This window comes from Pimephales promelas, chromosome 19 (genome assembly GCF_988280905.1).
Source record: "Pimephales promelas chromosome 19, fPimPro1.hap1.1, whole genome shotgun sequence".
Classification (NCBI taxonomy): Eukaryota; Metazoa; Chordata; class Actinopteri; order Cypriniformes; family Leuciscidae; genus Pimephales; species Pimephales promelas.
This window is the reverse complement of record NC_142787.1, coordinates 4,996,723-5,023,488: the sequence shown is the minus strand read 5'-3', so window position 1 is coordinate 5,023,488 and position 26,766 is coordinate 4,996,723. Positions and strand designations below refer to the sequence as shown.

Genomic DNA, 26,766 nt, shown 5'->3' with positions numbered 1-26,766 from the left:
CTTTAATTTGTCAAATTTGCGCATGCGGTCACCGCGATATGGCGCATGCGCGGTAACACATACGTGACGTCCGTACGTGACGTATTGTAGATACCTGACGTCACCGCGCTACAGTCTGCAGCGAGGGGAGAAAAGCGAAACCGGAAGTGTCCGACCGCACACTCACGGTCACGGATCAGAAATCCAAAATGGCGGCCACGTGCAACTAGCATAGAGGCAACTAGCGGAGATGCTCCTCTGATGATTGACTGTGTTGCTACTGTTATATCTTTTTTGCAGGTAAGATTACTTGTGTCTATTATAAGTCAAAGGGGTCCACGAACAGTTATGTTTAGTATTTGAGTATTTAGGATTTATGTTAAGTAACGTAAGTTTTGAGCACGAAATTGTTATCACCCGTGGATAGAGCGTGATCAGAAACAACGCGGCAATGAAACTTCGTATGTGAAACGATATTTGGTATTATGCAATGGAGATGGAAAGACAGTATGCACAGTAACGTTACTGTTATTTAGAGGTTGTGTGATATTGATGGGTAAAATAATAGTTTAAGTGACGCGAGTTCAGTAACACACGTGGAGTTCGCGCCGCGGGTGTCCGCAATTTTGCGCAAGTTGCATGCAGCGGGGACATTAGAGTTAGAGTTAAAGGGCAACTCCTAGGGCTGTAACGATACACCAAACCCACGATTCGGTTCGTATCACGATTTTTGACCCACGATTCGATTCTAGGGCTGCACGTTTTCAAGTTTTTCATTAACCTTTAACCGATAAGGGCCTCGGTTAAAGGTTAATACTCGGTTAACCATGTGCGCACCGCAACCTCGAGATACAAAGTTAATTTTTAACACCTGTAATAACTGGTTGGACCCCCCATTTGAAACGAAATTAATTTATAGAAATAAAACGCAGTGGTAAGTTCAGAGCAGTTAAAGTAGGCGCGTTTCCATCACCCTTCAAACTGAAATTGCATATTGAAAATACGCACATTGGCAACACGTCCATTTCCCCAAAACTCCGTGTCCGCAAATAATAATAATAATCATCATTATTGTAACATTTTATTAGGCTGCATATGTAGAAGACGCTTTTATCCAAAAAAGGAACAAAGCACAAATAAACACAATACTTTGACGCATATCCCGTGTGTGCTTAATGTGGAGGCTGCGAGACGCCCATGTGAACACTTGCAGTTTCATTGCAGTTCTTTCAGTGGAAACAACTTAAAATACTCTTTCATTTCTGGTCATACAGAAAATAATAATACATTATTCGCAAATACATTTATTTGCGTAAACTCACAATAACAAGAAAACGTTGCGCTTTAACAATTAATCAAGGCGCGCTTCATGATCTCCGTGAACTGAAGCGCGAGAACTGAAACAGACACTGCATTCGAATTTGTTCGTTTTAAATTGGACATTAAAGCTTTAGTCTAGATAAAGCTTTAAATGTCCAATTTAAAACGAACAAATTCGAATCGAAAGCCATCTTCTGACTATGTAATTATGTAGCCTAGCTAATTATGTATTTCTCTCTAGAGGTGCATCCAGGGATGGAGATTTGTTTTTAGCAGGAACTGATTTAGAAAAAAATAGTTTATTAATAAACAATTAATGCCTCGTTATTTTACATTATTTTATTATCAGACACATTTATTATATCTTATAAATCATCTATAAATCCGCTTTCTGTAAAATTCATAAAAGATACAAGGAATCGCCTACTAGACAAAACCTCAAAGAAATGCCACAATCAAGACCGCTGAGCATAAATGAGGGAGAAACACACTGACTTTCAGAGAAACTCTGACTTTCCCTGCCATTAATGCTTGGATGACACACCACGTCTCCTTCCATAAATAATAATAATGTCTAGTGCGGTGGCTGTGATATACCAACGTCCATTGCCATTATTTTTGGAATGGCTTATCGCGAAGGGGGAAAAAAACGTTTTAGTTGCATAACACCGTTAATAGAAACGCTGTCATTTCACAATATTTTTTTATCGACAATCAGGAAAAAAAACGCAAAAGTTTTGTGCAAATATGTATTGACGCCACTTAAAGGTGCCCAATGGGATTTAAAATCAAATCATACAACATGTTCCATACCAGATGGGGGCAGTATACCTCCAGAAATACCTCCACGGCCACGCGCTCTCTCATGTCTTCAAACAATATGGGCGAGTGCTGTGTTGCTCTGTCTCCCTCGTGCATATTAATCAAATCAATTGACGCGATAGTAAAAGGTTGGAAGACCGCAGTTTCACGTGGAGCATTTGGAGATTTTCAGAGATTAGAGACTTAATGAACAACATCTCAATACTAAATTATAAGGGCTGTCTCATAGACAAGTCGGTGCATTTCGACGATATGGGAAAATTAAAGCCCAGCCTATTATTTCTAGTTTTATGATATTCGATTTGTTCATATTACATTTTTATCATTAGTTTGAATTAATTTGACAGACAGCATTCCCTGATGTGGACCAAGCTAGCATCTTTCAGAGCTGCCAACTCTCACAACACTTTTCACACACTCTCACGCCACACATCAATTTTGTCATGCACAGAAAAGGACACGGAGACCGATGTCAGCTCTCAGATTCTGTTAATTTTATTACGCAATTCAAACAATAAATACAGTATTGGCGCTTTACACGACAGATCCCTAACGCACGTGAACCGATCATCTCTACTAGCTAATGGTAAAAGAAAACGAACACTGTTGAAAGATACAGTATGCTACAACTTACCAAAATGTATTCCTCATGCATAATATCGACCAATCATTTTTTTAAACTCTTCCCTGAACTGAAATGTAGTAGTGGGCTGTATTTTCCACACGACTGACGTCAGGTTCAAGTACACACAAGCTGGCGCGAGCGCGACTCACTCGTGTACTGCAGTTTGGCTGATGGTAACGTTGCCCGCCCGCATACCGCCTCCCACGGTCGAAACTGGTATTACGACACCTGCCGGGCCGGGGCTAGTAATTTAGCATGCTAATTCAGGTTAATATCTCGGCAGCACTATAACTTGTCAGTTTTTTAATGACATCATCAACCTTATTTCTTCTCAATCTTTTGATGCGTGTTGCTCATTTTTGGGATATTTTAACCTCAATTTTTACAGATGGCACCTTTAACCGAGCAAAAACGTTTCACTCAGTTATGCAATTTTAAACGGTTAATCGGTTAACCATGGACACCCCTATTCGATTCGTATCGCGATTCTATCATGGCGGCGGGGCTTGGGGTGAAAAATAGATTTTGAGAGGAAAAAATATACAGGTATTTTTATTAAATAACATTTGGAAAAACGTATATAATCTGAACACCAAAAAACAATAATAACTATGCAAATTATTAAACTAAAGGCAGTGTAGGCTGCTCAGCTGCTTTTGGGTTGTTTTCTGTGCTCTAACTATATATTTTTTATAAGGCTATACCCTTCTTGTTTTAAACTTCTTGCATGTGTATTGCATGTTAAACATGTATATAATGTAATGATAACAAGACTGTTTTATTTTGGTGATGATGTGTAGCCAGATATATCAGCAGAGCGCGTGCGATTACCTGCGTCTGTCTTTGAAGTCGTGAAAAGGTTCCCAGATTGCACAAGGCTGTTTGATCTCCTATTTACATCTGGAAGACGTATTTTAAAGAGTGTTTGCTCATCTGCAAGACGTCTATAGGATGTTTCCTGCAGATGTCAAATAGACGTTTAGAAGATGTCTCTAAGATGTAATGATTTAGAATGCACGTTAAACTGACATCTTATAAACGTCTATTTGACATCTGACAGGAAACGTCCTATAGACGTCTTGCAGATGAGCAAACACTCTTTAAAATACGTCTTCCAGATGTAAACAGGACATCAGATACCCTTGTGCTATCTGGGTTGCCGTGTACCATAATTTTAACGTTCACGTCACAGGTATTTCCCATAAATGCGTGTCAGCAGCAGCGCTGGTCAGCATCCCACAGCACGCGGAGGCCGCGGTGAAATAAAATCACAGAGTCACGCATTGAATCAATGCCATATTGGTCTCTAAGTGAAGCATCAGCTTCAGCGCCATGCGATGCATTGCTGCTCAGCTGAGCCTTGAAAAGTGAAACTCAAAGTTAAAAATGATTAACACCTTCATTACATCTCTTTTTATGAATCTGCTTCTTTGAACGTGTTCGTTGAATGAACGGTTTAATGACTCGCTCAAACGCCGTTGTCATAACAATGTGCACGCTAAGTGAAAGCCTTTCAATGCGCATAGACGCTGTTTAGTTTCGGTTAGAGTGGTTACTGAAAATGTCCTCGTTTTTGTCCACATCGTAAACATATTTATATAGCAACAGATACATATAAATAAATGGCGGTAATAGGGCATATCGCGCTATTGAGCCACTCAACATTACCGCAAGGGAAATTCCATAACCGCGACAGCCTTCACAGAAAAACGCGCCAAAGAGAAATGTACTGTTCATACGGATTACATAAGCAGAGAGCGGTCTGTTTTCTTTCTTTTTGAATTGTTCTTTTTAAAAGTAGACATTTCAATGTAAATTTATTTCTCAGGTCTATAAGCTTATAGGGTTAAGATTCATGAGACGAGCTCCGGCAGCTCAATGTCGTGATTATCTCTAGGCTAGCTATATTTTCTTCTTATTTATTAAATCCAGGAAATTGGTTGATGAAACATTTATTAAAATTGAGATACAATCAGTGTTGTTTTTGGCAGCCCTTTTAGTTTTAGTGTTAGTCTTTTGGACGAAAATGCTTTTAAGTTTTAGCCTCTTTTTTTTATTCACTTATAAACTTAATAGTGCAAAAAAAAAGTATAACATGATAACTCTTTAACATTTTAGTTTAACAATAAGTAATAACTTAACAATATTAACAATAACTTCAGAAGCCTGCACAATATTGTCACCTAATAAAATTTACCTAAACTTTTAAGTAAAAAACATTTAAACAAACAGCGGCAATCCAAACAAACCTTGAAAATGTAAAATACTTACTGCTTATATTATTAAAAAATGATCAAAACTTAAAAGTTGCCTTGCATCTTTTTTGGATTAGCGTCAAATGAGGTATAAAATACCTAATTTATACAATAATTGTATAAAATCTGAACATTTAGGGAAAAAAACATTAAGTGGGGAATAAATAAGAGACAATTGTAACACTAAATCTGGTAAAACTTTACACATTGCTCTTTGTATTGTACAATGAAAAAACAAGATAACAAAAATCAAAAGGATTAATTATTATATAGTCTACTATAAAATTGAAACATGTTTAAAATGTATAGCACAGCTGTTTAATGAGGCAGCAACATATAATCGATAGGACAGAACAAAGGCTATTAATAATCTTTCATTGCGCAAAAGTATTATGATATGAAAGGCTCCAATACATCGCACAGCGCTGAAAGTTTACTGAAAGTTTAAGTGCCGCTTCCAGAGAACAGTCACGACATTGTTTTTTTTTTCCTCAAACACGAAAAATAAAACAAAATAAATATTTTATGTTCTGGGGAGAGCTAACCCTTCATCCGGTGGGCAGCCTAGTATTTCTTTTGGTTTGTACAGTGTAATTTACAGAATTATAAAAAATGTAGGCTATATTTTTGCTACCTAAATATTAAAGATGTTTTGTGTTAAAGATGTTTTGTGTCGCGTCCGTGTACGCGTGTGTTTCATTCATACATAAAATGCAAGTGTAGACTTATATTTTTCTAATGTGTGGACGTACTGGATTTTATCAAGGGAGTAGGCTATGGATATATAAACAGAAGTGTCAGTGTATTGGTATTAAATGCATTTTCTGAGAATGTATTATTTTGACGGATTTCAGTTTTGGCTAATTTAACCTCAACTAGTTTTGTGGTGTAGGTCTACATATTTTATAATGTTAACTTCAAATAATATAAATTGTAATTTAAAGATAGCATTGGATCTGGACTGGAAAGATAACTGGGAGGTGGAAGGGGTGTATCGCAATTCTGCCTTCTCACATCGCGATACAGTATCGTGGACCTGAGTGAGTATCGCGATTTCAATTTTATATCGTATATCGTTACAGCCCTAGCAACTCCACCCATTTGCATTAATCTTTCCATTGTTAGAAACCCAGTTATACTATTGAATGGTCGTGCAACACTTTCTCATTTTCCCCTGAGACGAGAGAAATCTGCTATTGACCTTTTTCACTTCCTCCTACAAAGACACAAAATTCGTCATTTTATGTCATAGTAGGAGGAAGTATAAGAGAGGGGGATTTCTGGAAAAACTACAAACACAAGATCTCACCCTTTCAAACCCACCCATAGGGGGTTGGACCTAATGTGCTAACAGACCAATCACAGATCAGTGCCAGTGCGTCTGATTTCACCGCAGAAATGTTTTGAAAATATGGACGAAGGTACTGAATACGCAGACGGATGCATTATGTAGGATTGGCATTACACATCTTTTTTGGAAGCTAAGCTAGCAGGCTGTTGTCCTGTGGAGAAAGCTGAGTTATAGCTTTAGGTGTTACCATCCTCTTTTTCCCAGATATGGCCGGCCATCGATGTCTGGGATTCAGCTTTTGCTTTCTGCAGTTACAGCTTTTGTTTTAATCTAACTGAATTCATTCTGATTGCTGAATATGAATGTACTGTTTACATGAACGCTAAACAAGTGATCGGTTGATGTGGGTTTTAACATTGCTAAGAAAATTCCCGCTCCTCCGTGAGAGATACAAGACCAGTAACTTGCGTCTCAGGTGCCGCTCATCGGTAATCGGTAAACCGCTCGCCACAGTAAACACGACTCGCGTCGTTCTCCACACAGCTCTCACTCGTCCCGCTCGCCACAGTAAACACGACTCGCGTCGTTCTCCACACAGCTCTCACTCGTCCCGCTCGCCACAGTAAACGCGACTCGCGTCGTTCTCCACACAGCTCTCACTCGTCTCCGCTCGCCACAGTAAACACGACTCGCGTCGTTCTCCACACAGCTCTCACTCGTCCCCGCTCGCCACAGTAAACACGACTCGCGTCGTTCTCCACACAGCTCTCACTCGTCCCGCTCGCCACAGTAAACACGACTCGCGTCGTTCTCCACACAGCTCTCACTCGTCCCGCTCGCCACAGTAAACACGACTCGCGTCGTTGTCCACACAGCTCTCACTCGTCCCGCTCGCCACAGTAAACACGACTCGCGTCGTTCTCCACACAGCTCTCACTCGTCCCCGCTCGCCACAGTAAACACGACTCGCGTCGTTCTCCACACAGCTCTCACTCGTCCCGCTCGCCACAGTAAACACGACTCGCGTCGTTCTCCACACAGCTCTCACTCGTCCCGCTCGCCACAGTAAACACGACTCGCGTCGTTGTCCACACAGCTCTCACTCGTCCCGCTCGCCACAGTAAACACGACTCGCGTCGTTCTCCACTCAGCTCTCACTCGTCCCCGCTCGCCACAGTAAACACGACTCGCGTCGTTCTCCACACAGCTCTCACTCGTCCCGCTCGCCACAGTAAACACGACTCGCGTCGTTCTCCACACAGCTCTCACTCGTCCCGCTCGCCACAGTAAACGCGACTCGCGTCGTTCTCCACACAGCTCTCACTCGTCCCGCTCGCCACAGTAAACACGACTCGCGTCGTTCTCCACTCAGCTCTCACTCGTCCCGCTCGCCACAGTAAACACGACTCGCGTCGTTGTCCACACAGCTCTCACTCGTCCCGCTCGCCACAGTAAACACGACTCGCGTCGTTCTCCACACATCTCTCACTCGTCCCCGCTCGCCACAGTAAACACGACTCGCGTCTTTCTCCACACAGCTCTCACTCGTCCCGCTCGCCACAGTAAACACGACTCGCGTCGTTCTCCACTCAGCTCTCACTCGTCTCCGCTCGCCACGGTAAACACGACTCGCGTCTTTCTCCACACAGCTCTCACTCGTCCCGCTCGCCACAGTAAACACGACTCGCGTCTTTCTCCACACAGCTCTCACTCGTCCCGCTCGCCACAGTAAACACGACTCGCGTCGTTCTCCACACAGCTCTCACTCGTCCCGCTCGCCACAGTAAACACGACTCGTGTCGTTCTCCACACAGCTCTCACTCGTCCCGCTCGCCACAGTAAACACGACTCGCGTCGTTCTCCACACAGCTCTCACTCGTCCCGCTCGCCACAGTAAACACGACTCGCGTCGTTCTCCACACAGCTCTCACTCGTCCCGCTCGCCACAGTAAACACGACTCGTGTCGTTCTCCACACAGCTCTCACTCGTCCCGCTCGCCACAGTAAACACGACTCGCGTCTTTCTCCACACAGCTCTCACTCGTCCCGCTCGCCACAGTAAACACGACTCGCGTCGTTCTCCACACAGCTCTCACTCGTCCCGCTCGCCACAGTAAACACGACTCGCGTCTTTCTCCACACAGCTCTCACTCGTCCCGCTCGCCACAGTAAACACGACTCGCGTCGTTCTCCACACAGCTCTCACTCGTCCCCGCTCGCCACGGTAAACACGACTCGCGTCTTTCTCCACACAGCTCTCACTCGTCCCGCTCGCCACAGTAAACACGACTCGCGTCGTTCTCCACACAGCTCTCACTCGTCCCGCTCGCCACAGTTAACACGACTCGCGTCTTTCTCCACACAGCTCTCACTCGTCCCGCTCGCCACAGTAAACACGACTCGCGTCGTTCTCCACACAGCTCTCACTCGTCCCGCTCGCCACAGTAAACACGACTCGCGTCTTTCTCCACACAGCTCTTCAGTTTCAGTTCGCATCACGGAGACTCACTAGCCTAGACTTGTTGTTTACCTACTGTGCGTTTACCGATAGGCGTGGCCTCCTAGGGCAGCGAAGCAAGTGCATTCTGGGAGTTGTTGTTTTTCATCCACATAAGCCAAAAATACATTTTCTGTCTTTTCTCAGTCTAGAAAGCTCAAAATTCAAAAATAATTTCACATTTCTTCTACATAAATTACCCATTTTAAATACACATTCATCTTTCCAGAGGTGGAATGACCCTTTAAGGGAAACTCAAACGAAGTGATTTGCTCGATAATGGTATAAAAGAGTCGTGAAATGTGACATAAGAGAACATTAAAGTGTAATGTGTTATTTAGAGTAAACAAGTCATGCTGAGAAAGAGAATGTATGTACTTTGGAAAGTGTTTAACAGACAAAGGGAAATGTATAGGTTCAAATTAAGTTTAACAAGGGTTATTTGTTATTTTTGATATGGGGCGAGATATACTGTATGCTCACATGTTTGATTTGTAAGCCGCTCTCTGGATAGTAATGAATAATAATGAAACTGCATTAGGGGTGGAATGGCACAGAAGTCACGGTTGGGTTCATACCTTGGTTCAGACATTCAGACGCTTTGGTACGATTTCGGTACAATGGAGTTTTCAAACAAAAATGCAGAAGGCATTTTTATTAATCTCTTTAGCCTCGTATTTTTTAAGTTGTTTAAGTTTTATTAATAAAGGCATAAAACCAGTTTATTTTTAGTGCACTGATTAGTTTATTAATTAAATTAATAAAAAGACAAAATGACCTTGATCTATGTTTGGTAATTGTACTTGAATTAATGTAAAATTAATTTGCAAACTGTATGTTCAAGTGAATGTTAATTTAGGTTAGTGAGCAACAGGGAATGTTATAATGAGCAATTATTAAATGTCTTACTGAATGTGAGAATGCGCACAATATAGCAGTTAATGCAGAGACGAGCAGATAACACACCGAATTGAGATGCTCCACTGATGATTGACTGTGTACTGTTAAATCTGTCTTGCAGGATTGCATGCAAAGCCCCAATATAACATGTGTTGCACCAGAAACGACGTCTGCTCCTTTCTAGATGTGTAACATAGTTGTAGAAAATTAACTATTCATATCAGCGAATTACAATGTTTGATAAAGATGGGTTTCATTAGTCTTTATGTTCCTGCAATTTTACTGTATCATTTGAGAAATAATATTTTAACATTAGACCACTTTTATTCTTTCAGTATACAGTCTGTAACAATCTGTTTCTAGCAGCAAAATGTCAGTGCATTTTAAAATGTCAGTGCCATTGTTTTGTCTCAAGATGCACATTAGTAATGTTTTTTTTTTTTGGAAGGACCACATTTGCGGTCTTTGCACTTGTGTACTTGCACGATGTAGGTATTTCCTGCGTTTAGCCCAAGTGTTCAAGTAGGTGTGATGACTAGAACTTTTGATTACCCAATGGGACACACTTATAGTGACACAAAAATGCAAGTGTTTACAGAGCTTTATTTAAATTTTAAAATCAACAATGTCTGGTTAGTAGTCCCAATGTAACAAAAAGCATAATTAAAAAAATGGTGCTTTTAATTAAGTGATTTAAAAAGCAGCTGCAAATGTACAAAATACACATACCATACTCATCTTTGCAACATTATAATGACACTTTAACAATGTGTTTTTCTACCAAATTACATGTAAAATGTAGTTCATTTAACTTGCAGTGGAATGTTTTCCTCACCATCTTGTGATTTCAGGGCATGTGAGTTCCCGCACCTAATGCATGATAGGATATGCTCCAATGCGGTATTCAAGATAGTGTACATTTAGTGCGTGTTCAGGGCATTGCGCGGATAGTAACAATCGGTTTTGAGTGTAGTTCACCCAAAATGAAAATATGCAAAAAAAATTCAAGTTTATAGAGTTTTAGTGTCGGTGGTACTACATTAAACTACTGTATTATGTTGAGTATAATAAAGCAATGAGGGGGATATTTGTCAGTTCTGATAATGCCAAATGTCCTATGTTACCAATAACATTGCAAGCATATTCATCTAAATATAATTCTGTATTTTCAGCTTCAGAATCATGAATTCTTTTTATTCCGGTGTCTGTGGTCCTGTGCATTGGTTTCCCAGCACCAAGTCCAAACCTTTTCATTTCCACTCCCAATGTAATACCAAATTTAGCATTTTAATCAACAGTAATTTCTTTGTTTACCTTTTACCATATGTCTTGCAGTATCGCAATATGATTCGATATTCGGAGTTCACTATTATGATATATATCGAATCCTAACATGAGGGTATCGTTACACCCCTAGCCCAAAAGCTACTTAAATGCCCTAATTGATCAAAGGCCTATTCCTGGCTTAATCCAAGCCCTGTCTGTGAAATCAGACCTTTGAGATTAATTAACTTAAAAGTTACTTTACTAGATAGAAAAGGTGGGCATAAACATTTAAAATGTGTAAATTAGTATAAAAACAAACTCAGTATGTGTTTTCTTATTGATTTTGCCAGATCTCCTCCTTCAGTGATGCTCCTCCTCCTCCAGTGAAACTCCTCCTCCAGTGAAACTCCTCCCACTGCAGTTCACCAATAAACGCTGGAATATTCCCCTCAGCTACAAGTGAAGAGGAGCATCAAACCATCAGGAAGAGCTAACACAAACACAGAGTTTATTGAAGGACACTGAGAACATGAGATCCAGAACACTGCAGAATGAAACGTACTGAAGAACAAAGAGGTTGGTGTTAATTCTTGATTCTTTGTTTAAGGCACAGTATGTAAGTTTCGCAAAAGAAGTCGCTTATTCTAAACAAAGGCATAGCTTGATGCTATGAATGAGCGTGGAATCATTGGAGGTCTCCATCCGACCACCGCTTCGTAAGGGCGACCGGCCCCCCGCCCACTGACCGGTCCCCTCGAACCCACTATTTGTCCAATAACCCACTATATTTACCAAACGTCCCGTTACCACTCCCAGGCCATGCTTCCATCCCACAAACCCACTATTTGTCCAATAACCCACTATATTTTTTAAAGTTTTTCCGCAGTTCATGCAATAAGCTGCAATTGGACGCGATCCCACCGGCAATCTATTGAATGGGGATTTGGGTAGTGTTTTTTTTTGTGGACATTTTAATTAAAGTTCCTCTCATGATACAAACTATTTTACTGCACTCAGCTAGGGCCCCTGAGTCCGTAGCACCAAGCGCCGTCCCATAATTCCACCGTCCACGAACCCAATGGCATAAATGCTACGTGGGATCTCAATATCTCAGCTCTGGAAGGGTCTAGAACCTCCATTTTTGCACTCAGGTCTAAATCCCATGGCCCTCTATCAGAATCCAGAGTTTCAAGAAGATTGGAGAAACTTATTTTTTCGCACCGAAAAAAAAAATGACAGGGGTACCACTGTCGTTTTTTTTTTTTTTGGAGTCGAAATTTTGAGTTTCTCTGATCTTCTTGAAACTCTGGATTCTGATAGAGGGCCATGGGATTTAGACCTGAGTGCAAAAATGGAGGCTCTAGACCCTTCCAGTGCTGACATATTGAGATATTTATAATGGCATAAATGCTAAGTGGGATCTCAATATCTCAGCTCAGAATCCAGAGTTTCAAGAAGATTGGAGAAACTTATTCTTTCGCACCAAAAAAAACCCACAGGGGTACCACTGTCGTTTTTTTTGGGTCGAAATTTTGAGTTGCTCTGATATAGGCAAGGTCTGCTCTCTCCCACGCACGTTTACAGTTTACCGTTAACCGTTTTATACCTCGACGGTTTATTTGCCAGGAGTTATTGTTCGGCTTAAGCAAAATGTGGGTTTCTATTATACTCCAGCGGCAAAGCACAGCTAAAGCCTTTAATATCCATTTATGAAGATATTCATTTCATATTCAACGAAATTCATGAGGTAGAAAATAGGGCTGAACGATTAATTGCATTTGCGATAAAATCGCGATATGATGAAACGCGATTTTGTAATCGCGAAAGCTGCGATTACACTGGTCACGTGACACGCGAGAGAAAAGCAGTCTGCAAGATAAAAGCATCAACTTGCCACGCTATGCGGTTTGGCGTTCAGAAAAGAACAGTTTATTTTTAATGTATGTGATATTGTGTTATTTATTCTCTCCTCAACAATCCTGGATCGATTCAGAGAATTTCAGAATCGAGTCTGAGCTTAGTTTTTAAACACAGATGCGTGATGACGCTGCGCGTGCTTTAGAAACGAGCCTCACTCGCTCTCTCTCTTCCTCACTCACACACACGACACCGCTCGAACCTTCCAAAACATAGTAACGTTATTTCATAAAGTTCGGGATTGAACCGAATTACAAGGACATTCGCGGGCTTCATTGAACAGGTTTTGCCGCTTTGCTTGATGTTATAACGTTACACTTGCAGTGCGCGTTCTCTCCCGCGGGAATTTTCTTTACAAATGCTTCACAGAGGCATTATTTATGTCTTTTGGAATGCAGTTGGCTTATATATGAAAACTATGAAAATCACTGAGAAGGATGCTTTCATTTTAAAATACTAACGTGTGCTTTGTGAAGAGCGCTCGTGCACGCGGCCGTGAGTGACTCATTGGTTAAATGTACTTGCATGTCAAAATGCTTTTATGACGCGAAATTAATGTGAACACGGTCAGTTATATCTTACACCAACAGGACAAACCACATTTACAATTTCAAAAGATATATGCATTAGTGTGAATGCAGCTTATCGTATCTAAACTGAGGGGAAATCACTCCAGCTCTTGAATGAAAAACATTCAGACAGCCTACTTTTAAATACTGAGACCACTCTTTGTTAATTGCTTGTAATGCTTTTTTTGTTTCTCTTTATTTACTAGCTTTTATATTTTGAAGCTATATTATTTTATATAGCCTATTTAAAATTCTTAACATGTAATTGGTTTAATTAAATGTTTTTTATTTTTTAAAGTATGTGTTTTTACACAAGTAATTAAATACATATTTTAAGAGTTATTAAGATTAATTAATTAGATCGGATCATGAGCTATGTAAAGATTCCCATCTCTACTGTACAATGATTTATTGCTTGTCTTTGTCGACTAATACAGAAGGTAAAGAACTTTTTTTTAAATCGCATATTAAATCGCAATCGCAATATTGGTTAAAAAAAATCGCAATTAGATTATTTTTCAAAATCGTTCAGCCCTAGTAGAAAATGTTATAGAGCCCATGAAAGCCAAAATGAGCCAATTGAGAAAGAAAGTTTGCATGTGCCTTCTGTGAGCACCGTCTCTCCAACCAAATGCCAAAAGTATTTTTTTCCAAAAGGAAGTCTACTGTTTTCATGACCATTGTCTTTTCACACAAAATGACTTGATTATCAGAAAACCTGATAAGCAAAGCCCAACTCATGCCATAGGTTGCAGTTTAGGGCTGCATTTTCATACCTGTAGGTCATTTTCTGTGTTCTGAAGCACGGATTTAATTTTTTACTCGTTCGGTTTGCTTTCACAAGGCAACATTTCAAAGCGTACCAAAATGTGTTTATGCAAGCCACGTGTATAAAACGATCCTCTTATTGGTCAGAGTTCAACCAAAGAGTATAGAAGAACAAGAAGCAAAACTCTGATGATTTTTTGGTAAAAGCCACTAGGTGGCGCTTCAGGAGCGCGGCCGCCATTTTGGGGTGAAAATTCCAACTGGAGTTACTGGACAACAGCATAGATAACAGTTTTTTGAGGTAGTTTTTTCTTCTAATTTTTCCCAAGCGGCAAAATTCTAATCTGAAAAATGAAGCCTACCCGGAAGTGGGAAAAACTGCAATCCATCGAAAATCCGCTAGAGGCCGGTCCCAAAAGGGGGTGAAGATCCATAGACCTCACATTAAAATGTCCGTTTTCACAGCATCAATTCATATGTTTACAGTTTGACTTTTATTGTATTTTTCGATAGGTTCTGAGTGCCTGACAACTGTGAGGTGAGTGAATTTTTTTCTAACTTGTTAGTTTAGATCGTATTTAGATATAAAATGTATGAAAAATAAGGGCGGTTAACTTTGATTGACAGCTGATAACGGGGCCGCGCCGAGTGGAATTGGACGTCTTGGCCATGATCTGACACGACGCATCTCTGTATCCTTTCTGAAACATTTGTATTTCTGAACATTTGTATTTTGTATTTCTCAAGATTTTCTAATATGGTGCCGCCCATACCCCCCATAAACAGCCTCAAACCTGTTCTTCAGAAAGTCTATGAGTGACGTCACAGACGCTTTGTCCATATTTTTTACAGTCTATGGTATTTCCATTGTATGCAACTTTACACATTTACTACTTATATTAGTTACCAACTCCATTAGGCCTGAAATATATTTTGTACGTTTTAATCCCCTGGATCATTCTACAAACATGATGATCATTGATGCGCTGTGTCCGTTATCCTATAACTTTAATTGCCACTTTGAACAGTGGCTGTGTTTTTTTTTTGTTTACATAGTTTTGTTTTAACGGTCATTAATATAAGATAATACTGCAAAATACTTGTGTTGCAATGGAGCGTTCACTTCTTGTCAATATACGTTTTTTGGTTCAACCGTTTTCATTCCTCAAGATGGACAGAGATAATCGCTCCGCTGGCTTTGTTTATTCGAATGTAGCCTTGATTCCTGCTCTGACTCATAAATGTAATATATTTTTTAATATTTAATTTATCAAGCAAGTTAGGCTTCGTCAAGACAGCATTCTTGCAACACGGAATCCTGCACACGTTTCTCTTATGAACTGTCTCAGAGTCATTCTTTGGTAACACTTTACTTGAAGGGGTATGCATAAGACTAACATGATGTATTATGAATATGAAGGAAGGTTTATGCATGTTTGTGACAACTGTCATTAAGTGTCTTTTGCTCAGTTATGAAAGTTTTAATGCAAATATGACATTGTTTGAGATGTCTTTGTTATGACACCTTGACATTACCAAGCAGGGATGGAAATCAACTCTTTTGTCCACCGGCGGCCACTGTGGATTTCAAAATCGACCAGCCACTCGACGTTTTTACTAGCCACTTTCTTGTTTTTAACCGACAATGTGTAACTGGTAACACTTTACAATAAGGTTCATTAGTTAATGTATTTACTAACGTGCACTAACCATGAGCAATACATTTGTTACTGCATTTGTTCATCTTTGTTAATGTTAGTTCATGAAAACACAGCTGTTCATTGTTTGTTCATGTTAGTTCACGGTGAATTAACTAATGTTAACAAGATTTTAATCAAGTATTAGTAAATGTTGAAAATAACATTAACAAAGATTAACAAATGCTGTATATGTGCTATTCATTATTAGTTCATATTAACTAATGTAGTTAACTAATGTTAACTAACGAACCTTATTGAAAGTGTTACCGTGTAACTGCATGTGAAAGTTAATGTGTATCTACATGTGAGTTAATGTGTAACTGTATGTGAGAGTTAATGAGTAACTGTATGTGAGAGTTAATGAGTAACTGTATGTGAGAGTTAATGTGTAACTGCATGTGAGAGTTAATGTGTAACTGCATGTGAGAGTTAATGTGTAACTGCATGTGAGAGTTAATGTGTAACTGCATGTGAAAGTTAATGAGTAACTGCATGTGAAAGTTAATGTGTAACTGCATGTAAAAGTTATTTAGTAACTGCTGTGAAAGTCGATGTGTAACTGCAGTGAAAGTCTATGTGTAACTACAGGTGAAAGTCGATGAGTAAAGTGCATGTTACTGTTAATGAGTATCTGCAGATGAAGTTTATGAGTAGCTGCAAGTGGAAGTTAATGTGTAACTGCTGGTGAAAGTTATTGAGTAAATGCTTGCGAAAGTCATATGTGTAACTGCGTGTGATAATTAATGTGTAACTGCAGGTGAAAGTACGAGTAACTTGAGGTGAAAGTATGAGTAACTTGCAAGCGAAGTTAACGTGTAACTGCAGTGAAATGGTGAGTAGCTGTACGTGAAGTTAATGAGTAACTTGCAAGCGAAGTTAATGAGTAGCTGCATGCGAAAGGCAACGAGTAACTGCAGTGAAAGTTAATGTGTAACTGCATGCGAAAGCTAATGTGTAACTGCAGTGAAAATCGATATGTAACTGCATCGGAAAATGTCCAGTAGCTGCATGCGAAAGGTAACGAGTAGCTGCATGTGAAAGATATGAGTACTTGCATGTGAAAGACGAGTAGCAAGCATGTGAAAGGTAATGAGTAACTGCAAGCGAAGTTAACCGGTAACGGCATGTGAAAGTCTATGTGTAACTGCATGAGAAAGTTGATGTGGAACTGCATCTGAAAGTTGATGAGTAATTTGTAAGCGAAGTTTATGAGTAGCTGCATGTGAAATGATAAGTAACTGCACTGAAGTTAATGAGTAACTTGCAAGCGAAGTTAATGAGTAACGGCATGCGAAAGGCGACGAGTAACTGCTTGTGAAAGTTGATGTGTAACTGCATGTAAAAGCTAATGTGTAACTGCTGGTGAAAATCGATAGGTAACTGCGTGAGAAAGTTGTTGAGTAATTGCAAGCGAAAGTTAATGAGTAGCTTCATGTGAAAGTTAACGAGTACCTGCCTGTGAAAAATGATGAGTACCTGCATGTGAAATGACGAGTAACAGCATGCGAACGATAATGAGTAACTGTATGTGAAAGTTAATGTGTAACTGCATGTGAAAGTTAATGAGTAACTTTATGTGAAAGTTAATACTGATAGGTTGGTTTATGTGTAACTATGAAAGTTAATACTGATAGGTAGGTCAATGTGTAACTGCATGTGAAAGTTAATACGTGTAGGTAGGTAGGTTAATGTGTAACTGTATGTGAAAGTTAATACTGGTAGGTAGGTTAATGTGTAACTGTATGTGAAAGTTAATACTGGTAGGTAGGTTAATGTGTAACTGTATGTGAAAGTTAATACTGGTAGGTAGGTAGGTTGGTTAATGTGTAACTGTATGTGAAAGTTAATACTGGTAGGTAGGTAGGTTAATGTGTAACTGTATGTGAAAGTTAATACTGGTAGGTAGGTTAATGTGTAACTGTATGTGAAAGTTAATACTGGTAGGTAGGTAGGTTGGTTAATGTGTAACTGTATGTGAAAGTTAATACTGGTAGGTAGGTTAATGTGTAACTGTATGTGAAAGTTAATACTGGTAGGTAGGTAGGTTGGTTAATGTGTAACTGTATGTGAAAGTTAATACTGGTAGGTAGGTAGGTTAATGTGTAACTGTATGTGAAAGTTAATACTGGTAGGTAGGTTAATGTGTAACTGTATGTGAAAGTTAATACTGGTAGGTAGGTTAATGTGTAACTGTATGTGAAAGTTAATACTGGTAGGTAGGTAGGTAGGTTAATGTGTAACTGTATGTGAAAGTTAATACTGGTAGGTAGGTTAATGTGTAACTGTATGTGAAAGTTAATACTGGTAGGTAGGTAGGTAGGTTAATGTGTAACTGTATGTGAAAGTTAATACTGGTAGGTAGGTAGGTTGGTTAATGTGTAACTGTATGTGAAAGTTAATACAGTAGGTAGGTAGGTTAATGTGTAACTGTATGTGAAAGTTAATACTGGTAGGTAGGTTAATGTGTAACTGTATGTGAAAGTTAATACAGTAGGTAGGTTAATGTGTAACTGCATGTGAAAGTTAATACTGGTAGGTAGGTAGGTTAATGTGTAACTGCATGTGAAAGTTAATACTTGTAGGTAGGTTGGTTAATGTGTAACTGCATGTGAAAGTTAATACTTGTAGGTAGGTTGGTTAATGTGTAACTGTATGTGAAAGTTAATACTTGTAGGTAGGTTGGTTAATGTGTAACTGTATGTGAAAGTTAATACTGGTAGGTTGGTTTATGTGTAACTATGTGAACGTTAATACTGGTTGGTAGGTATGTTTGTTAATGTGTAATGTGGGATCCCATTATAAAATAAATGTTTTTATCCAAAACACGTTGGCCACAATTACTCATACCCTTTTATTAAATACCTTTTTGCAATATCTTTTTGCCAAGATAACTGCTCTGAGTTTTCTGCTATAATGCCTGATGTGTTTGGACAACACCTGACCTGAGATCAGAGACCATTCCTCCATACAGACTCTTCAGATCCTTCAGATTCCCAGATCCATGTTTGTGCTTCTTCTCTTCAGTTCAGACCACTCAATTTCTATAGGGTTCTGGGACGGTCATGGCAGAAGCTTCATTTTGTGCTCCCTAACAAATTTTTGTGTTGATTTTGATGTTTGTCTTGGATCTTTGTCCAGATGGCAGATCCAACCATGGCCCATAATAAGATTTCTAGCAGAAGGTGTCAGGTTTTGATTTTTTATCTGTTGATGTTTAATAGAATCCACAATGCCATGTGTCTGAATAAGAAGTCGAGGACATCCTGGTGAAAAATAGGTCCCCAACATTAAAGATCCAATGGTTTATTAAATTGTACACATGGTACTTTTTATCCTCATGTCCACCAAACTATCTAGTGTGCTTACTGCCAAAAAGCTCTTTTTTTAGTCTCATCTGACCACAGAACCCTGTGCCGTTTGAAGATCCAGTCGTGTCTGACACCTGAATATGCTGGAGTTTGTTTTTGGAGGAGTGAGGAGGATCTTTCTTGAAACCCTCTCAAACAACATGTGGGGTTGTAGGGGTTGTTTGATATTTTTTATTTATTTAATACTGGTAGGTAGGTTAATGTGTAACTGCATGTGAAAGTTAATACTTGTAGGTAGGTAAGGCAAGTTTATTTATATAGCACATTTCATACACAATGGCAATTCAAAGTGCTTTACATAGAAAAAATTTAAATAATCAAAAGAAATCAGAATAATTAGAACAGTTTAGAATAAAACATATGAAAAATAAAAATAATTATAAAAATAAAATACAGTAAATAATTAAAATAATTTAGAATCAAAAATAAAACGAAGTACAGTAACAGTCGGACAAACAGTGGCAAAATGTACAGCTAAACAGATGTGTTTTGAGCCTGGATTTAAATGTGACTACTGTAGGAGCTCACCTGATCTCTTCTGCATGGAAGCTGGTTCCAGTGGCGGCTGCTGGCATAATAGCTAAAAGCAGAATCTCCACGCTTAGAGTGAACCCTTGGTGTTTCTAGCTGATGTGAGTGATCTAGGTAGGTAGGTTTGAATAAGCATAAAAAATGATTTGTGTGCTATCAACATTTCCATTAGTTTTTAAAGGGCCTACTAGGCTGTTTTTTATTTTGCAGCTCTCCTACAACAGGTTTACATTAACCCAATGTCAAAAGCACCATTTTACTCATGCTGCACATCACTTCATTTCTCAAAGAGTCTGAAAACATTTGGACCATCCCAAAAGGGATGAAAATTATAGTTTGGGGGGTTTAGTAAAAATAATAATTAGTAGGCTAATTGAGTTGGCTACACAGATTTGTGTTCACTTCAGTAGTGATAATTCAGTGCGTTCATCTGAGTCGCATTGATCTGTCACTGCTCATCAGTAGCGGAGTGGCAATCGGGAGAGTCGGGAGTTTTCCCGGTGGGCCGGTGTTCTGACACCGGTAGTGTTTCGAAGCCGCGAGGGCCGGCCCGGCCCGGTCTGATAAAATGTATTTATTGGAAGTTCGCCATGGCCCAAGCTAAGGGAAGAAAACATTTTTTTTTTTTTTTTTTTTTTTACATTTTCTACAACGGAGCATATATTTGCACTAGTGCCTGTCTTTATAGCAAAACGACACCCGTGTTGAAACAGCCTCAGTGGCGTGGGTCGTAGGGCGTGAAGTACTTGACAGCAGCTTTTTGAAGCGCTGAACGCGAGTTCGAATCCGCCTTGCCGAACTCTCTCTTCTCCCTTTTCGAAACACAGATTTGTAAAGATATAAAATGTAAAACCTAACATTAAGGTCTTTAGCGTTATATTTTGCCAACGAACTAAAATTGAAACCATGTTATGGCGTTGCGCCATTATAATAACTGACATTAGAATATCATCCAGTTTGTGCTGCGTGATTACTTTGCTCACGCGATCATCATGGTCAGGCTGCTGGTGTTTTCTCCTAAATAAAAGCTCAAGGGTTTATTTCTTGCAAGTGAAGAAATTAGGACAAAAGTATTTTAATTTTCCTAATGTAGGTTAATATAAACTTTTGAAATATTCATTTTTATTTACATACATTTATAGGCTATAAATGGATTTTACAGTACGTCATACGTCAATTATAAATCATTATTACATTATTATAATAATTGTTTGGCATCCTAAAACACCATTGATAATTTAATGCAGACTGAGACTCTCATAACTAAAAATATGTTTGAGCCCTCTTTATTGTCCTGGTACAAATTAATGTTTTTTCTTTGTTCAGCGAGCAGTTCATGGGTTGAAGCTCTTAATTTCGATCTCTCAGAGAGCACGAGATTGATGCATTTAACCTTAAAATGTCCAAAATTTTCTTGCGGGGGAGCATCCCACGATAGTTTTAGAAATTACTATGAGAAAGAACGACCATTTATGAACTTTACTCCAGCATGCTAGTACAACAAAGTTCCTTTTAAATCAGTAAAACTGTAAATGCTATAGGCTATTAAAATCGTGCCGGCCGTCTACCACATTTCCCGGTAGATTTTTTGGTCCCACTCCGCCCCTGCTGCTCATCAATGTCAGAATATTTGCGATGACCAATCAAAGTAGGCTGCTTTATGTTTACAAAAGCATGCAAGTTGTTGAGTTTCCAGCATGTTTTGTGATGCTTTCTCCGGTGTGTGTAAAGTCTCAGTGTGGCCGTGTACCATGAGTGATCGCTCTTGTATTCGACCTCGAGCGCTCTTGGAAAAATTGGTTGCAATCTGAAATATCAACAATAGAGGCCGCTAAAAAATACATAAAGCACCTTTAAATGTACTTTTTTAAAGTGCCTTTTCTTTTATGCAACTTAATAAAGCTGCTACAATACGAGCAACTAAAGTCTAAACATAAGGAAAACTCAAGAAAAAAAACATATTTGCTGTGATTCCTCTTCTGTGGAGCTGATAAACAATTTGGTTATGTCTATAGTATTGGAATAAAAGTTTGTAAAAAGGGGCCACGAAGTCGTTCCAAATGGCGGGTTTCGATTCGTAGTGAAGGTTTCAAGCGTGTTCAGTCTCTTCCATGGCAAAGTGAATTTTAATTAAATGTAAACCTTTAATCTTATCAATTAACTCGTTTCATCTGACTCCATAAAATGAAAAGGTTTATCAATGATATCTGTGCATCATTTAACGCCTTCTGCCTTGTTGTCTGAATGCAAATTACAACTGAGCAGAGGTCAGCACCCAATAAACATGCTGCGGGATTCAGTAAATTTACACTGAAACTTGCATATGAAATGAGGTTTGATTATAAAGGGAGATGTAACTAGAGCTCAGGGCTGACTTTCTGTATGCAGATCAGTCCGTGAGGTTGCGAGTTTTACTCCCATGCAGCCTCGCGTAGCCTTGTCAGGTAAAATGGTTCTTCTTTGTTCTTTGAAACATTTAATGGTTTGCATTGATTATCTTGTAATAATACACTTACCTGACATAATAAATTGCTATACTTGATTATTCTAACAGACTGGAATAGTCGAGCGTTAACGTATTAAGTCAAAAGGCACATCCTTCTTTGTGCAAGAAATTTCTATATTCTTAAAAACCCTTATTACCTTTTCTTTTATTACTTTGGGAATGAGACATTATTACCAGTCACCCTGAGACCTCCAAAATGATTTCAAACACTCCTAAAAGATTATCACATTCACATTAAAAACCATATTCTTGTGAGTTTTCAGTGTCATTGACTGTATTAATAAATTAATCTGAAAATTAATCATTATGTTTTGATGTTTGAAAGTCTAGGTTTTGACATAAATTCAGATATCAATGTAATTTAAACAAATAATTACAATAATGATTATAGATTTTCAAATATTGGCATTATTTTTGCCTATATATAATTTCATGTCATTTTATTATTATTTTTTAAAACAATCGAGTCCTGTCGTGTCCACTACAGAGAGGTCAAAGCATAACATGAATAAAATGTCTTTTTTTATTTTATTTGTTTCTTATGCTCTTAACAATGTGATTACATTAAGAAGAAAAAAAAAAAATTTGAAAAAACGTTCTGGGCCTCAGGATGATATAAAGTATTTTAACCATGGATGGCACATGTTGCTTATGAAACATTTGAGAACAATGAAAACCAAAGTAAATGTTTATTCCTCAAACCAAAATGCGACAAAAGTATTGTCTGATTTCTGAAGACTGTGATTAAACCATCGTATATGGACTATTATGGTGATTTTTTAGGAGCTTCCATAAAAAAAAGGGTTGGAACAGCAAGATGAGTAAACAATGATAGAATATTTAACTAATCCACCACAATTAAATCTCCATCATTCTTTACCTTTCATATACAGCAGAAAACAGGCCTTAAAGCAGATAACCCTCAAGCAACAAAACTAGGAATCTGCTGCAAACACTCGCATAAATCAAAACGTGCTTCAGTTAGTTAAGAAATTGATTTGTGAGAAGAGGGTAAATCATTTAATTTCAATTTGGCCCCTGACAAAATCCAATTAAAGCATGTTTTTGTGCAACGCCTAGGCTTTTGTTTGGAGATGGTGTCAAGAGTATCTGCTAGTTACAGAGACATCAGATTTTTGAAAACTTTGACAACCATGGCAGCTTTTCGCTTTCTCTAAACTGTTTGTGATGCTTTTATTCCCCAAACTAAACATCAGCGAGACGAGAAGTGTCAGTCTAACGGAGACTTGGGACTCATTGGGGTATTTTTGAACATGTGGAATGGAACTAATTCGTCTGATATTCTCAGCTCTGGAAGGGGCTAGAGCCTCCATTTTTGCACTCAGGTCTAAGTCTCATGGCCCTCTATCAGAATCCAGAGTTTTGAGAAGATTGGAGAAACTTAATTTCTCGCCCCAAAAAAAAACAAAAAAAAAACAAAAAAAAAACGAAAGGGGTACCACTGTCGTTTTTTTTTTATTGGGTCGAAATTTTGAGTTTCGATATCTCAGCTCTGGAAGGGTCTAGAGCCTCCATTGTTGCACTCAGGTCTAAGTCTCATGGCCCTCTATCAGAATCCAGAGTTTTGAGAAGATTGGGGATACTTAATTTTATGCCCAAAAAAAAAACGTAAGGGGTAACACTGTCGTTTTTTTTTCGGGTCGAAATTTTGATTTTCGATATCTCAGCTCTGGAAGGGTCTAGAGCCTCCATTGTTGCACTCAGGTCTAAGTCTCATGGCCCTCTATCAGAATCCAGAGTTTTGAGAAGATTGGGGATACTTAATTTTATGCCCAAAAAAAAAACGTAAGGGGTAACACTGTCGTTTTTTTTTCGGGTCGAAATTTTGATTTTCGATATCTCAGCTCTGGAAGGGTCTAGAGCCTCCATTGTTGCAATCAGGTCTATGTCTCATGGCCCTCTATTAGAATCCAGAGTTTTGAGAAGATTGGGGATACTTAATTTTTTCGCACAAAAAAAAAAAACGTAAGGGGTAACACTGTCGTTTTTTTTTCCGGGTCGAAATTTTGAGTTGACATCTCAGCTCTGGAAGGGTCTAGAGCCTCCATTGTTGCACTCAGGTCTATGTCTCATGGCCCTCTATCAGAATCCAGAGTTTTGAGAAGATTGGGGATACTTAATTTTTCGCCCCCCAAAAAAAAAAAACGTAAGGGGTACCACTGTCGTTTTTTTTTCGGGTCGAAATTTTGACATTCGATATCTCAGCTCTGGAAGGGTCTAGAGCCTCCATTTTTGCACTCAGGTTTAAGTCTCATGGCCCTCTATCAGAATCCAGAGTTTTGAGAAGATTGGAGAAACTTAATTTTTCGCCCCAAAAAAAAAAAAAACGAAAGGGGTCCCACTGTGGTTTTTTTTCCGGGTCGAAATTTTGACATTCGATATCTCAGCTCTGGAAGGGTCTAGAGCCTCCATTTTTGCACTCAGGTTTAAGTCTCATGGCCCTCTATCAGAATCCAGAGTTTTGAGAAGATTGGAGAAACTTAATTTTGTAACTTTTGAAACTTAATAACCAAATTCTGATAGAGGGCCATGAGACTTAGACCTGAGTGCAAAAATGGAGGCTCTAGCCCCTTTTAGAGCTGAGATATCGAAACTCAAAAATTCGGCCCGAAAAAAAAAATGACAGTGGTACCCCTTTTTTAGGGTCTAGAGCCTCCATTTTTGCACTCAGGTCTAAGTCTCATGGCCCTCTATCAGAATTTGGGAAGATTGGAGAAACTTAATTTTTCGCCCAAAAAAAAACCGTAAGGGGTACCACTGTCATTTTTTTTTCGGGCCGAATTTTTGAGTTTCGATATCTCAGCTCTAAAAGGGGCTAGAGCCTCCATTTTTGCACTCAGGTCTAAGTCTCATGGCCCTCTATCAGAATTTGGGAAGATTGGAGAAACTTAATTTTTCGCCCAAAAAAAAAAACATAAGGGGTACCACTGTCGGTTTTTTTTCGGGTCGAATTTTTGAGTTTCGATATCTCAGCTCTGGAAGGGGCTAGAGCCTCCATTTTTGCACTCAGGTCTAAGTCTCATGGCCCTCTATCAGAATTTGGGAAGATTGGAGAAACTTAATTTTTCGCCCAAAAAAAAAAACGTAAGGGGTACCACTGTCGTTTTTTTTTTGGGGCCGAATTTTTGAGTTTCGATATCTCAGCTCTGGAAGGGGCTAGAGCCTCCATTTTTGCACTCAGGTCTAAGTCTCATGGCCCTCTATCAGAATTTGGGAAGATTGGAGAAACTTAATTTTTCGCCCAAAAAAAAAACGTAAGGGGTACCACTGTCGTTTTTTTTTCGGGCCGAATTTTTGAGTTTCGATATCTCAGCTCTGGAAGGGGCTAGAGCCTCCATTTTTGCACTCAGGTCTAAGTCTCATGGCCTTCTATCAGAATTTGGGAAGATTGGAGAAACTTAATTTTTCGCCCCAAAAAAAAAACGTAAGGGGTACCACTGTCGTTTTTTTTTCGGGTCGAATTTTTGAGTTTCGATATCTCAGCTCTGGAAGGGGCTAGAGCCTCCATTTTTGCACTCAGGTCTAAGTCTCATGGCCCTCTATCAGAATTTGGGAAGATTGGAGAAACTTAATTTTTCGCCCCCCAAAAAAAACGTAAGGGGTACCACTGTCGTTTTTTTTTTCGAGCCGAATTTTTGAGTTTCGATATCTCAGCTCTGGAAGGGGCTAGAGCCTCCATTTTTGCACTCAGGTCTAAGTCTCATGGCCCTCTATCAGAATTTGGGAAGATTGGAGAAACTTAATTTTTCGCCCAAAAAAAAAACGTAAGGGGTACCACTGTCGTTTTTTTTTCGGGCCGAATTTTTGAGTTTCGATATCTCAGCTCTGGAAGGGGCTAGAGCCTCCATTTTTGCACTCAGGTCAAAGTCTCATGGCCATCTTTCAGAATCCAGAGTTTTGGGAAGATTGGAGAAACTTAATTTTTCGCCCCCCAAAAAAAACGTAAGGGGTACCACTGTCGTTTTTTTTTCGGGCTGAATTTTTGAGTTTCGATATCTCAGCTCTGGAAGGGGCTAGAGCCTCCATTTTTGCACTCAAGTCTAAGTCTCATGGCCCTCTATCAGAATTTGGGAAGATTGGAGAAACTTAATTTTTCGCCCCAAAAAAAAAAACGTAAGGGGTACCACTGTCGTTTTTTTTTTCGAGCCGAATTTTTGAGTTTCGATATCTCAGCTCTGGAAGGGGCTAGAGCCTCCATTTTTGCACTCAGGTCTAAGTCTCATGGCCCTCTATCAGAATTTGGGAAGATTGGAGAAACTTAATTTTTCGCCCCAAAAAAAAAACCGAAAGGGGTACCACTGTCGTTTTTTTTTCGGGCCGAATTTTTGAGTTTCGATATCTCAGCTCTGGAAGGGGCTAGAGCCTCCATTTTTGCACTCAGGTCTAAGTCTCATGGCCCTCTATTAGAATTTGGGAAGATTGGAGAAACTT

The 26,766-nt window shown here is 39.2% G+C and overlaps 1 long non-coding RNA gene across 2 annotated transcripts; it reads left to right on the top strand.

Annotated features, from left to right (window-relative positions):
* The first annotated feature begins 140 nt into the window (after nt 1-140).
* LOC148970714 (uncharacterized) lies at nt 141-18,467 on the top strand. Of its 2 annotated transcripts, XR_016147730.1 has the most exons (7): nt 141-279; nt 11,306-11,531; nt 14,539-14,631; nt 14,723-14,747; nt 14,837-14,901; nt 15,750-18,229; nt 18,367-18,467. It is a non-coding gene; the product is annotated as an uncharacterized LOC148970714 (long non-coding RNA). The 2 variants fall into 2 exon arrangements; XR_016147729.1 differs by lacking the exon at nt 14,539-14,631.
* Nucleotides 18,468-26,766: the final 8,299 nt, after the last annotated feature.